Source organism: Dendrobates tinctorius, unplaced genomic scaffold (genome assembly GCF_039654945.1).
Source record: "Dendrobates tinctorius isolate UK_male_01 unplaced genomic scaffold, ASM3965494v1 ptg000016l, whole genome shotgun sequence".
Taxonomy (NCBI): Eukaryota; Metazoa; Chordata; class Amphibia; order Anura; family Dendrobatidae; genus Dendrobates; species Dendrobates tinctorius.
This window is the reverse complement of record NW_027361684.1, coordinates 29050378-29064530: the sequence shown is the minus strand read 5'-3', so window position 1 is coordinate 29064530 and position 14153 is coordinate 29050378. Positions and strand designations below refer to the sequence as shown.

Genomic DNA, 14153 nt, shown 5'->3' with positions numbered 1-14153 from the left:
GTCTTCAATAGATTGATGTTTAAAGTGGTAAATATGCGCTACATGAAAAAACCTCACCCATGCTGCCACATTGTTATCGCTGTCGGCTGCAACAAGAAGACGTTATCCGATAATATTGATATTCATAAACATCAATTCAAATCTAGAATTTACATCTCAATAATAGTATAGGGAAAATACAAATAAATGTAGCCAAAGAAATTCAGTCAATAGACCGAGAGTAAGTATAAACAGAGAAATTCTACTAGTAATCTCAAGGTAAGCAAAAACAAGAAAAACTTAAAGGGGTGGTCCAGTACTTTTATAATGATGACCTATCCTTAGGATAAATCATCAATATCACATTGATGGGAGTACGACACACTGCCCCCTCCAATCACCCGTCCCTTTTGCTGGCGGTGCCGGATGTGGTCAATTGCAAAGAAGAACAGCGTAGCTCCATAAACTGTATAGTTGCCGAAGCAGGGTACTGCAGATCCAAACCTAATCATTCAAGTATGAGCAGATGTGCAGTTCCCAGCCAAGCCATACCTACACTATATGGTTGATGCAGCTGTGCTGTGCAGTTCCACCACCGATCACATCTGGCTGACACTTGGAACAGCTGAGCGGTGGGGTTGCCGGATGTCGCATTCCCACCAATCTGATACTGAATGCCCTTATCAATATCAAAGTCTTGGACAACACCCTTTAAGGGTACGTGCACACGCTGCGGAATCCGCTGCGGATTAATCCGCACGGATTTTGCAAAAACCGCAGATAATCCGCAGGTCCAAAGACCTGCGGATTATCTGCGGTTTTGCCTGCGGTTTGGTCCTGCGGATTCACTATCTCCACAATGGTGGAGATAGGAACCCGCAGCGGTTTCCGCAGAAAGAATTGACATGCAATTCTTTCTGCGGATTCAAAACCGCAGCAAATCCGCGCGGTTTTTTCCGCAGCGTCGGCACAGCGGTTTTTTTTTCCCATTCAAATGAATGGTACTGTACACCGCAGCTAAAACTGCTGCGTGTCCGCAGCGGCCAAAACCGCTGCGGAAACGCAGCGGAATCCGCAGCGTGTGCACACAGCCTAAGAAGAAGATAAAAATAAATGAATACTTCTGGTATAGGTTGAAACATTGCTCATTCGAAAATAACCCTACTTCAGACACCTTATATATCATCACGTAAAAATAATTAAAGGCCGAAAAGGGAAGAAGGGCACAGTAGTCCCGATTGATTCCACTGATGGAGAGTGAAGGACATAGTACAGCCATTAATGCAAACGATATTAATATGAAGAACATGGCAGAATCAAATATATCAGAAAATGGAAATGTTCGCAGACTTAAAACAGGATTTGCACTATGGGAGACAGGCCTTCAATGACCCTGTCCCTTTATTCTTAAAATAATCTAATTTCTGATATTCAATAAAGCAAGTAAGGATAGAGACACAGTCACATCAAAACTTTGTAAGGAACGCATGTGAATGCACCTTCATTATGTCCCAGTCTGTCCCAGTTAGTAATAGCGTGACTAAGGCTTCCTATAGCTGAAACACGTAGGATGGTTGTTCCTAAAGTTTGTCCCTGTGGCTGCAACATGCTGCACTGTATTTTAATGTGTATAAAAAAAACTTATTTTTTTTTAAATTCTACTCCTCACAGCGCTGGATTAACCTCACTACTTTCTGCATAATCTGTCCCAGTTCCCTCCTTTCATAGGTGGTCATGCAATTTTTGTTACTTGAAACTGGATCTTTTCTGGATTAGTACCGTGTGTCACCAAAATTTGTCTAGAAAGATGGGTATCCTTTTTTATCCAAATATGTCCATTATGATTCAAAATCCTCAGTTAAAACTTTACTTGTCCTACCAAAAAAGCGAATTATCAATGTACTTACCTGGATAATTGCCAGAGGCCAAATAAACCACTCCTTTTGTTTTACATTTAGGGAATTTTCTTTTTCTAAAAGTACCCCATGTACAGACACTTGGGTGCTTGTATGTTCTTCCCGTGTTTGTTTAAATCTAGGGAATTTAGATTGTGAGCCCCATCCGGGACAGCGATGATAATGTGTGCAAACTGTAAAGACCTGTGGAATATGTTAGCGCTATATAAAAATAAAAAATATTATTATTCCACATAAATCCGCAAAATGACTGTGAGCAACATAATTCTTGAAGTTCTTCCCCCTCCTTTACATCAGCTCAGATCCCTCAGCCAACACATCACAGAGATCTTTATCGTCTCCTAGCATGCCTCAAAAGTCCAGTAATATACTTAAGACCGATTTATGCAGGTGGTCTAAAGTCTCATGGAAGTGAATCTGGCCATCCTTCTCATTCTTCGAAGTTGTCACGCTTTTGCCAGAAGCAAGATGGCGCACAGCGAGACCAAAGTGAAGGGTTAAAGGGGGCACCCTTGATACTTGCCCTGCGCAACCCTAAGCTCCCTAGCGTCCCTCCTATGCAGCGGTCACCTTCCTATCCCTGTCTTATCCTGAGAATGACCCTGACTAGTGAGTAGGGCAAACTGAATGCTTGTCCTGAACTAAAATGAAGACACAAAGGGAAACAGACAAGGATAAAAGAAACAGCAATCACTCAATGCGCTCCCAGACTACAGAAAGGGGAATATCAAGGTAAGACAAACCTAATAGGAGATAAGGTAAAGGAAGACAATCAAGCAAACTTCCAGATATCTCCAGAGACTACTTCAAGATGACCTCTCTTCATACAGCTCACACCTCCAGCTCTAAACAGGTTTTAGGAAGCTATCACTAGCAACTACCCAAGGTAAGAGGTGAGTCTTTATACCAGAGAGGAGTGGGGAAATCAGAACAGCTGAAATAACTAAGGACATAGAACTCTAGCAGACAAACAGAACTGTTTAATCCTTGCAACAACAGAGCAAGGGAAATCTCCACAGCTAACTGGAAGTCAAAGCAGAACCAACCAGTGTAGGTACCCCACCCCATAGAGAATAATGTAGTAAAATACAGCCCTCTCATAGAGTATAATGCAGCCTTCTCATAGAGTATAATTCAGCACTCCTCACAGAGTATAATACAGCCCTCTCCTAGAGTATAATGCAGCCACTCCATAGAGTATAATGCAGCCACTCCATAGAGTATAATGTCGCCACTCCATAGAGTATAATACAGCCACTCCATAGAGAATAATGCAGCCACCCCTTGGAGTATAATGCAGTTACCCCACAGAATATAATGCAGCCCCCCACAGAATATTTTGCAGCCTACCACAGAGCATAATGCAACCCCCCACAGAGTATAATGCAGCCCCTCTCACAGAGCATAATGTAGCCCCCTCACAAAGTATAATGCAGTCCCCATCAGAGTATATAGCCCTCTCATAGAGTGTCATGCAACCACCCCATATAGAATAATGCAGCCACCTCATAGAGTATAATGCAGCCTCCCCATAGAGAAAAATGCAGCCACCCCAGAAGAGTATAATGTAGCCACTCCATAGAGTATAATGTAGCCACCCCATAGAGTAAAATGCAGCCCTCTCATAAAGTATAATGCAGCCCCCTCATAGAGTATAACACAGCCACTTTATAAAGTAGAGTATAATGCAACCCCTCAGTATAATGCAGCCACCTGTATAGTATAAAGCAGCTCACTCACAAAGTATAATGCAGCCCCCCTCAGTGTATAATGCAGCTCCTATAGGGTATAATGCAGCTCTCTCATAGAGTATAATGTAGCCACCCCATAGAGTATAATTCAGCCCCCCTCATTGAGTGTAATGCAGCCAACCAATAGAGCATATTGCTTCCCCCTCATAGAGTATAGTGCAGCCCCCTCATAGAGTATAATGCAGCCACCCTAGAACAGTATAATTCAGCCTCCCCATAGAGAAAAATGCAGTCACCCCAGAAGAGTATAATGTAGCCACCCCACAGAGTAAAATGCAGTCCTCTCATAGAGTATAATGCATCTCCCTCATAGAGTATAACACAGCCACCTCATAGAGTATAATGTAGCCCCCTCATAGCGTATAATGCAGCCCCCCTCAGTGTATAATGCAGCCCCCCTCAGAGTATAATGCAGCCCTCCTCATAGAGTATAATGCAACCACTCCATAGAATATAATGCAGCCCCCTTATTGAGTGTAATTCATCCCCTCTCATAGAGTATAGTGCGATAAAGTGACGTCATCACATGCTCGCTGAGTCAGAGGCACAAGGGGAATGATGGGAAAGGGAGCGTCATCTGACGCTCTCTCCTCCATAATTGCTTTCAACAGTACTGGCATCTATGATGCTGATACAGTTGAATGCAGGGCGGGGGGGGGGGGCGCTGGCATCGGGCACCAATGACTCATGGGCCTCATAGTCGCTGCGTGGTTTGCTTCTATAAGTGGCACTCCACTGTCTGGGGCCTCTAGGCAAATGTCTAGTCGGCCTGCCCCTAACAGTGGCCCTTCTTCCAGTTCCTCTGTGAAAACGACACCAGCCCAAATATAAATTTGCAAAATTCCATGTAGCAGAAAACAGAAAATTAGCACTCACTATATCCTTTAGGTAAAAGTCCTGTATTCCGTCTGGTTTGGACATAAGATCGGCCGTGTGCAGGTGTGCAAGGGAGCTCACAGAGATTGTACCCGTAGATGCAAAACGGCTGTCGACAATCCTCTTCTCCCCGCCTAGGTCCCCTGCACGCCGCCAAACTTACTGTATGTCCTAACCATTCAGAATAAAAGACTTTTTCTAAAGGAGTCGGTAAGTGCTAACTTTTTGTTTTCTGCTACATGGAATACAAAGTCTCAATTTTTTGCTCCATCTCTTTATATTCTTAAGAAGTTTAAATTGTCAGTTTTCATTTCTCGTAGCGTGGGAGTTTGGTGCCTATTTTTTTATATTCACATAGAATATATTTGCAAAACTTAGCACACAGGATCTACCAATGGCCCAGTGAGCTGGTGGCAGAGGTGTGCTCAAAAACAAAAAGATGTTACTGGACCAAATAAAATTAAGGAGTTAACCCCTTAGATCCACTGAGATGTAGACCTCTTGTTTTCAATAGGTACATTTACAGCCTCACTGCTTTTGTGATAAATTATTGAGCTGTGCAAAGCCTCAGCATCAAGACTCGTTAGTACAGTCACTGATAATAACTCTATAACTGCCCACAAAAAGGTTATTTCAAATACTGCGGACTCTGCATTCAACTAAGTCCAGTTCTCTAGATACATGCAGGTCCCATTGATGGTACCCACATGTATCAGGTTCTCCTGTAAACTTTGGCCATGCCACAATCTAGTTGTTGATTGATTACGCAAATGTTCTTCAAAATCACTTTTTTCGTCACCCAGTCTTACCACAGATAGGTGTACCAGGTTTTTGGGATCTAGTACAAGAGCAATTAGCTCCTCTACATGCTGAACATTGGAAATTACCTTGAGACATTTGAGGAAAGTGGTTTCTGGGGCTTAGACATATTTGTGGTTGATATTTAATGTTTGCAGCAGTTGCTTTCTATACATATTTCTATTTGGATGTTGAGCTGTAAAAAGGATTGACCCCTTAGGGGAAGTGAAAAGTCAATTGTAACACATGGGATGTTATAACAAAACCTGTGAAGAAAGTTATATGCTTTTTATCTAACAAAGAAAAAGGCTTTGATCTTTTAGGCTATGGATAAAGATCCTTTGCACTGTCTAGGACGTGTCCTCATTATGTCACTCTAGATTTCTGCTTTACTAACTTTTTACTATTCTTGAAATTTAATGCGATGTTCACAAAAAGCTAAAAAAAAGTTGGCCCAACAAAAACAACTTATCACCTACCCACCAAACAGGTGATAATTTGCTGATCTCCGAGGGGTTCAACCACTGAGACAATTTCCAGTGCCAACAGTGTGGCACCTCCCATTTGAATGTAATGATGGTCCCCCATGCACATCATCGCAAGTATAAGTAATACCATATGCCAAAACACAATCAAGAATACTTCAGCAAATGAATTGGAATTTTTACGACGGTTTCATATTGTATTTTTTCATGAATTGGAACGCGCAGAGTTAAAATTTCGCCTCACAACATAGCTTAGGACGCTCTTGGGGTCCAGACGTGTGACTGTGCCAAATTTTGTGGCTGTAGCTGCGACGGTGCGGATGCCTATCCCGGACATACACACACACACATATATACACACATACATACATACATACATACACACTTTGAGCTTTATATATTAGATATTGTGAGGTAGCGCTGTCATTTAAGTAGGGGATCACTCGCTTGGCACCCACCAAAACAGATCCGGCTGGGTCCTTCCCTGGAGGAAGATCTGGCTAGTCCCGTGTTTGAGACTCTTAAATGAGGCTCCACTGACTTTATTTGCATATTTGTATTTCCCAGGGAGCATTGCACCTAGGATTTCACTGATTGAGCGCCATTGCCGGCTGCCGCAGTGTTTTCTTTGACTGGTCTCCCTGAGATCAGTGATTGTTTCGTGATGTTGGTTGACTAGGCATTGCTCCCACCTAGCCAAAATCCTATTCCACACTGATGAGGGGCAACACCCCGAAACAGCTGTCTGTACATGGATACCTGGCCTTGGTATTTCCCTTGTCATATCTGTAAACTCGTAAAGAGCTGGATATTGACTTAAAGGGCCACTTAATATGGTGGTAATGGTGGTTTCCGAAAGGAGCCACCCCTTGGCTGGGTCCTACCCTGGAGGAAGATCTGGCTAGTCCCGTGTTTGAGACTCTTAAATGAGGCTCCACGGACTTTATTTACAAAAACAGATCCGGCACAGGTTTTCCATAAACTCAGAACGGTCCATGCGGTTTATTAAACATCATAAACCATGACCAGCAATACATAAACGGCATAGCATCCATGACAGAGCTTCACTCTATTAGCAATGTCCAATACGCAAGCTTTTCAGCCTCACAGTTATATATCACCCCGTCAGGGTTCTCTCATGGCTGCTTCTCCATACTGCAGACATTCATTCCGTCCAGGGAACTCTCAGGCACTTGCAGCCATTAAACACATTGTCCACATGTGCTGTCAGGCAGGAAGCCCCATCTCAGCGGGACCTTCCACACTGGACCAACCAGGTCCCAGGATTCACCACATGTGACCTACCCTGGCCACATTATATGGTTCATTGCCACGCCCACCGGGTCACATGACTCTGACCTCATCACAGGTCCTTCAAGCATTTACACACTCTTTACAACAGTGTTCTTTAAACACATCCCCTGGGTGGGTTTGTAGGTAACTGGCCCGCCCATCTCCCTAGTTACCTGGAGACTTCTCCCTGTCACATTAAAGCAGCACCTCAGCAGTATCACCTGCTGATCAACACATAAGTCTCCATCTCAAAGCCACCAACTTTGAGATACATAATGGCCATTCAGTATTCTGCCATTCATCCTTTCTCCTGGGACATCCACACAGCGCCCCCTAGCGGACACAGTGGTTACTACACCACAATATATATATATATAATATATAAAGCTCAATGTGGGTGTGTATGTATGTATGTGTGTGTGTGTATGTCCGGGATTGGCATCCGCACCGTCGCAGCTACAGCCACAAAATTTGGCACAGTCACACGTCTGGACCCCGAGAGTGTCGTAGGCTATTTTGTGAGGCGAAATTTTAACCCCGCGCGTTCCAATTCACCAAACAATTTTGCCCCTATCTACATAATGGGGAAAAAGTGTGTGAGTATCAAGCCCCGCCCCTCATTATGATGTCATAATGGTTGCCATGGCGACGCTGATGTCATCATAGGTTGCAAGCCCCACTGCTCATTATGATGTCATAATGGTAGACTATGGGATGGAGGATGTGTGATGGGTATATCGGCACTGGACTATGGGATGGAGGATATGTATGACGGGTATATGGGCACGGGACTATGGGATGGAGGATGTGTGATGGGTATATGGGTACAGGACTATGGGATGGAGGATATGTATGACGGGTATATGAGCACGGGACTATAGGATGGCGGATATGTATGATGGGTATATGGGCACGGGACTATGGGATGGAGGATATGTATGATGGGTATATGGGCATGGGACTATGAGATGAAGGATGTGTGATGGGTATATGGGCACTCGACTATGGGATGGCGAATATGTATGATGGGTATATGGGCATGGGACTATGGGATGGAGAATATGTATGATGGGTATATGGACATTGGACTATGGGATGGAAGATGTGTGATGGGTATATGGGCACGGGACTATGGGATGGAGAATATGTATGATGGGTATATGGACATTGGACTATGGGATGGAGGATGTGTGATGGGTATATGGGCACTCAACTATGGGATGGAGGATAGGTATGATGGGTTTATGGGCACGGGACTATGGGATGGAGGATAATTATAATTTGTTATAACTAACCACAGTTAGTTACTAAGCTCGGGCAGCGCCGGGCTCTTCAGCTAGTATATATATATATATATATATATCTAATATATAAAGCTCAGTGTGGGTGTGTATGTATATACAGTATGTATGTATGTGTGTATGTGTGTCCGGGATTGGCATTCGCACCGTCGCAGCTACAGCCACAAAATTTGGCACAGTCACACGTCTGGACCCCGAGAGCGTCCTAAGCTATGTTGTGAGGTGAAATTTTAATCCCGCGCGTTCCAATTCACCAAACAATTTTGCCCCTATCTACATAATGGGGAAAAAGTGTGTGTGCATCAAGCCCCGCCCCTCATTATGATGTCATAATGGTTGCCATGGTGTCGCTGATGTCATCATCGGTTGCAAGCCCCGCCACTCATTATGATGTCATAATGGTTGACTATGGGATGGAGGATGTGTGATGGGTATATGGGCACTGGACTATGGGATGGAGGATATGTATGACGGGTATATGGGCATGGGACTATGGGATGGCGGATATATATGATGGGTATATGGGCACGGGACTATGGGATGGAAGATATGTATGATGGGTATATGGGCATGGGACTATGAGATGAAGGATGTGTGATGGGTATATGGGCACTCGACTATGGGATGGCGAATATGTATGATGGGTATATGGGCATGGGACTATGGGATGGAGAATATGTATGATGGGTATATGGGCATGGGACTATGGGATGGAGGATGTGTGATGGGTATATGGGCACTCGACTATGGGATGGAGGATAGGTATGTTGGGTATATGGGCACGGGACTATGGGATGGAGGATAATTATAATTTGTTATAACTATCCACAGTTAGTTACTATGCCCGGGCAGCGCCGGGCTCTCCAGCTAGTATATATACATTATACATTATATTTTGTATATATACAAAAGTATTGACACCCCTGCAATTTTGTCAGATAATACTCAGTTTCTTCCTGAAAATGATTGCAAACACAAATTCTTTGGTATTATTATCTTCATTTAATTTGTCTTAAATGAAAAAAAACACAAAAGAGAATGAAGAAAAAAGCAAAACATTGATCATTTCACACAAAACTCCAAAAGTGGGCCAGGCAAAAGTATTGGCACCCTCAGTCTAATACTTGGTTGCACAACCTTTAGCCAAAATAACTGCGACCAACCGCTTCCGGTAACCATCAATGAGTTTCTTACAATGCTCTGCTGGAATTTTAGACCATTCTTCTTTGGCAAACTGCTCCAGGTCCCTGATATTAGAAGGGTGCCTTCTCCAAACTGCCATTTTTAGATCTCTCCACAGGTGTTCTATGGGATTCAGGTCTGGATTCATTGCTGGCCACCTTAGAAGTCTCCAGTGCTTTCTCTCAAACCATTTTCTAGTGCTTTTTGAAGTGTGTTTTGGGTCATTGTCCTGCTGGAAGACCCATGACCTCTGAGGGAGACCCAGCTTTCTCACACTGGGCCCTACATTATGCTGCAAAATTTGTTGGTAGTCTTCAGACTTCATAATGCCATGCACACGGTCAAGCAGTCGAGTGCCAGAGGCAGCATAGCAACCCCAAAACATCAGGGAACCTCCGCCATGTTTGACTGTAGGGACCATGTTTTTTTCTTTGAATGCCTCTTTTTTTCTCCTGTAAACTCTATGTTGATGCCTTTGCCTAAAAAGCTCTACTTTTGCCTCATCTGACCAGAGAACATTCTTCCAAAATGTTTTAGGCTTTTTCAGGTAAGTTTTGGCAAACTCCAGCCTGGCTTTTTTATGTCTCGGGGTAAGAAGTGGGGTCTTCCCGGGTCTCCTACCATACAGTCCCTTTTCATTCAGATGTCGACGGATAGTACGGGTTGACACTGTTGTACCCTCGGACTGCAGGGTAGCTTGAACTTGTTTGGATGTTAGTCGAGGTTCTTTATCCAACATCCGCACAATCTTGCGTTGAAATCTCTTGTCAATTTTTCTTTTCCGTCCACATCTAGGGAGGTTAGCCACAGTGCCATGGGCTTTAAACTTCTTGATGACACTGCGCACGGTAGACACAGGAACATTCAGGTCTTTGGAAATGGACTTTTAGCCTTGAGATTCCTCATGCTTCCTCACAATTTGGTTTCTCAAGTCCTCAGACAGTTCTTTGGTCTTCTTTCTTTTCTCCATGCTCAATGTGGTACACACAAGGACACATGACAGAGGTTGAGTCAACTTTAATCCATGTCAACTGGCTGCAAGTGTGATTTAGTTATTGCCAACACCTGTTAGGTGCCACAGGTAAGTTACAGGTGCTGTTATTTACACAAATTAGAGAAGCATCACATGATTTTTCGAACAGTGCCAATACTTTTGTCCACCCTCTTTTTTATGTATGGTGTGGAATTATATCCAATTTGGCTTTAGGACAATTCTTTTTGTGTTTTTTCATTTAAGACAAATTAAATGAAGATAATAATAACAAAGAATTTGTGTTTGCAATAATTTTCAGGAAGAAACTGAGTATTATCTGACAAAATTGCAGGGGTGTCAATACTTTTGGCCACAACTGTGTTTATATATATATATATATATATCTCTTATTTCACTTATTTATGTATTGCATTGTATATATATATATATATATACACCGTGTGTATATATATATATATATATATATATATATATATATATATATATATATATATATATATATATATATATAGTGGGATAAATTATATTTGCACATGCCACATTTTTATTGGTTCACTTAGTAAATTAACATATTTATATGTCTTCTCTAAATTAGGTAGATATAATCTTAGGTAGGTTTAAGTGAACGTTTTTTCATATCCGAATGCACTATTTTATTATGTGCACGTTAGGTATTCTCACAGTATTATTCTTTTTGTTTTTTTGAGAAATTTGCTTTTGTTCCTTCTTGATAGTCCACAGTCCGCATGTCTCCGGTTGCCTTATTCCGGAGCATCGCTGATGGCGCTCGGTGCTGACGTTTGCGTGTCAGTGATGTCATCGCAATGTTCACTGACACACATAATCATTACACCATGCCGGAAGTGATGCAAGTTCCGGCGGGTACTTCTGGATACACGCGCCGTGATTGTGGACAGCTGGAGCAATGGGTATTTAGATGTTCACAGTACACACGACCGCACCTTGAGAAAGTGCAGCGAAACGCATGTCGGTGGCGGCGTGGCTTGGGTCCAGTCCTTATACAGTAGGGGTAAGCAGTACCAATGGGGGATATAATATATTCTAGTTTTTATGTATGCATTTGCATTTTTTTTTGGCATATAGTGTTACTTAGACTTGCTTATTCTATATACCGTATGTGTATCTTGGCACTAAAGCACTTTATGTATTCACATGGGTGGACCCCTATAGCCATCATTACCTGATCATAGTCTGTTTATATTGTTATTTATGGATGTTTAATAAACTTATACCTTTCAGTATATCTCAGGACTCAATACTCCTATTTGTTCTTTTTGTCTATTTTAAGACCTTGCATTTTTTAACTGTTTGAAAAGTGGACAAAGTTTAACCGGAGGGGGCATGGATTTTAAAAGGGCCAAATTATGACAGAAACTTACTCCAGTCTCTAACTGGAGTAGAAGCCTTGTAGTGGAACACGTCAGCTGAAAGATGTGCTAAATTCATTAATAAACGCACCCCTCTTAATGAATTTGGCATATCTTACTCCAGCACATTCTTCATCAAGGTAGGTGTTGAAACCACCACTCTTCATGAATCTGGGCCTATGTGTCTGGTTTATTCTTTGACTGCTCCTAATGGCCAGCCCCGTCCTGCTATTGCATAGGACGACAGTTTGGTGAGAGATCCATGTTAAGGGGATTCTGTCAGTAGGATCAACTCTCCTAAGCCTTCTATATGGGCATGTAGGTCATAAAAAAGGATCTGATGCCTTTTTCCAGAGATATATGTTTTTCTATATATGTACTGTAAGTGAGCTGTTCAGAACTGTGGGCTGGACACAAATTTGCCCTGAGAATCTGTCTTCAGAGCGACATTGTCTATCAACAAACATGTTAGTAGCTGCAGCTCTCACAGCTCTGTTGTATCATAACACTGTGTGTGAAGCTGAGAGAAAGCTGCAGATATGTCAGGTATAATCACACACAGCTCTGCAGGGAGATCAGGAGAGCAGAGTGCGGCCATTACACTGTTAATTCCCCCTTCTTTTATAGTAAACTCTGGAGGCAGATTCTCAGGCAGATCTGTGTAAGGCCCATAGTCATGAACAGCTTACTTACATATAAGAAAAACATGGATTTCTTGGACTAAGATATCGGATCGCAGATATCAAGGTATCATTTTACTCAGCTTCCTATGACCTGCATGACCATATAGACGGCTTAGGCCTCTTTCACACTTCAGTTTTTTACAATCAGTCACAATCCGCCAGGTTTTGAAAAAAACGGATCCGCAATTTTCTTTTGAGGATCCGTTTTTTTCCCCATTGACTTCCATTAGTGACGGATTGCCGTCCGTTGCATCCGTTTTTTTTGCGGATCCGCCAAAAGTTCCTGTCCGTTACCATCCTCAAAGATTTCAAAACGGAGCTTGCAACGTTTTTTTCTGTGTCGGATCCTCCAGACACTCATTTAACCCGAAATTCTTTCTGGGTGCCGGACAAAAAAAATCTCTCTCTCTCTCTCTCTCCCTCTCTCTCTCTCTCTCCATTTGTCGGATCCGTCTAAAAAAACGGACGGCTGACATCCGTTGGCATCAGTACTAAAACGGATCCGGCATCCGTCCTTTTGGCGGATCTTGACTGATGCAAAAAACTGAAGTGTGAAAGAGGCCTTAGGGGGGTTGATCCTACTGATAGGCTCCCTTTAAGTAAATGCTCACTACAATTCTGTATATAAATACTCTGATATATGGGAGGCTTTTGAAAGGCCACTGTGCATACACTCAGGTTTCAGCTAGGCAGTCTCCCCGGCTATCTGCACTCGTGTTGTCATACATTATTGGTAAGCATCTGTTAATAGCAGTTTTCATTTCAGAGGAAAGCTCTTTAGCGGCGATGTGTCAACAACATCTGTTTGTTCAGTTAGTTTTCTGATATCATTCTGACGTGTATGAAGTCTGTGCCGATGTTACTGTCACCCAGGACTCTCTGCGGCTCACGGTATTTCATCTAAATGTGATGACAAATATCACTGACAATATTATTTGTGTCATTTCTATACAGAAAAGACTTACAACATTAAACAAATCTTCATCATTACATCCTGTGCAGTCGTTTTCACTTTTTGCTCAGTTGTTCTTGAGATACATAAAGACTATTTATAGGGGTTTTCCATTAATAAAAGGCTAGAGCCACTTGACCATTTTCTCTCCATCCAAGAAAATCAGTCCGATTATGCCAAACTCTCTGTTAGACTCTGATAAGAGTTTCATCATAGTGGAATCGGATTTTCTCTGAAGTGGAGAAAAAAAAAAAAAGTTTCTCCATCTTCTCCATTCAGTCAGTCCGTGAAAATGTCATCTGAGTGCGGTCCGATATATTTCACGGACTCGTAGACTTGAATGGACGCGTGCCATCCCATTCTCAGAGGTAAATTGTGCATGTGTCCGATTTATACTGTCATCTGCACAAACCCAAATACCGGTGGTCAATCTTAAGGTATTGAAGGGCTATCCTTATCATTTTGGGCCCAGATCTTGGCACCCCCACACTTCACAATGTGTACCTTGAATATGCAGCACACAGTATTGTCATACTTTGACACCATCTATTTGAA

At 42.6% G+C, this 14153-nt stretch overlaps 1 protein-coding gene across 2 annotated transcripts in view; it reads left to right on the top strand.

Moving 5' to 3' along the window:
- SGSM2 (small G protein signaling modulator 2) overlaps nt 1–14153 on the top strand; it is a 507471-nt gene that overhangs the window by 20109 nt on the left and 473209 nt on the right. The gene's annotated exons all lie outside the window — the stretch shown is intronic.